A 1,473-nucleotide genomic window follows, 5' to 3' on the forward strand; every position below is an offset into this window, starting at 1 on the left:
CTACCTTTCCTCCCGAAGAAGCCCAGGGCAGCAAACATAAAGAAAACAATTTAACAAGAAAAAGAAAAACATATCAAAAACAGTTTAAAACATTCCAAAACTCAGTTACAATTAAAACATTCTAAAACACAGTTAAAAACATTCTTTCATCAGTGCTCTTCAGGGCGCCAGGAACAGTCCCTTTCAGCCATCAGAGTAGGGAGCAACTTTAACCACATCCAGACAGCTGTGAGGCTCAACAGAGAGGTTGGGAGAGCTGGCTGCTTTGCTGTGCCAGCATAAAGGCTAGCACATCAAATGGGCCTGGATGAGGGGCCCCACTGCAACTTGCAGCGTCTTGGATTGGCATATGATCCAGCAGACCCTTGGCCATCTCAGCTCTGCTCCCTCCCCACTTCCAGAATCACCTGTTAGCTTCTGCCCCTGCCACACACACACACATTCAACGGGCAGAGCAGGGCCCTTTGTAGCAGTGGAGCTTCCCTGCTAGAGAAGCCCTGTGCAGAGAGGGACACCTCTGCCTCATCCAAACCCCCTCCAGCGTGGTAGATTGTTGGCTGGGGTGGGGGTTGGAGATTGCTCTGCCATGTTGAATGGAACTCTGTTAGTTCATACTGGTAGGTGATGAAAGCAATGGGCTAAGAGAGGAGGACTGGAAGGAGCAGGGGGCAAGCCTATTGTTTCGTGCAGCAATATTAAAATCATATTAAATAACAGCTAAATTGGATCCACAATTGCAGATAAAAACTGGGAAGACCTTTTCACCAAATAAATGTGCAGGAGAGGGCTGGAATTAACTAGCTGTTCAGGAAGGGCTTGAAAAAGAAAAGTTTCAAACATTTGTCAGCAACTCAGCAACGACTTTCCTAAGACATTTCAGCTCAGTCCTGGTTTATTTTGAGGGTGGCAGAACCAGGGCCGGTGCCAGGTTTCTGGGGGCCCATGGGCAAAGGCTATCAAAGGGCCCCTTGGCCTCTTGCTTTCCTCCTCAAACCACACTCCTCCTTCCGTCTTGTCCTCATCCTTTTAAAATAAAACAAAACCTGAACAGAAAGGCTGGGATGACAGAGGAATCAGATTAATTAAGGAGACTCTCTGGGTTCAGCTTTTCATCTCTATGATATTAACCCATCAATTTTCCCTCCACCTTTGTGAATTGGATAAAAAGACAAACTATCAGGAACAAACCACTTCCTGTCCATTAGAATAAGATAGGGTCAGCAGCAAGCAGCCAATCCCAGTCTGCTGGGGCCAGTGAGGGACCCCTGTACACTCCTGGGCCCTCAGCTAGTGTCCCACCTGAGCCACTGCTGGAGCCTGGACAGAACACAAAGCTTCTCAGTAATGAAGGTCTTCAGCATAGTGCTGATAAAGTGTAATATAAAGTTGGAACATGTCAACTTTATTTCCATTTTGCTGTCAGGTGAAAACGTCATTTTGCCCAGGCTTTTAGGGAAGGATGATATGTAGGGT

The sequence above is a fragment of the Rhineura floridana genome, chromosome 9 (assembly GCF_030035675.1).
Source record: "Rhineura floridana isolate rRhiFlo1 chromosome 9, rRhiFlo1.hap2, whole genome shotgun sequence".
NCBI lineage: Eukaryota > Metazoa > Chordata > Lepidosauria > Squamata > Rhineuridae > Rhineura > Rhineura floridana.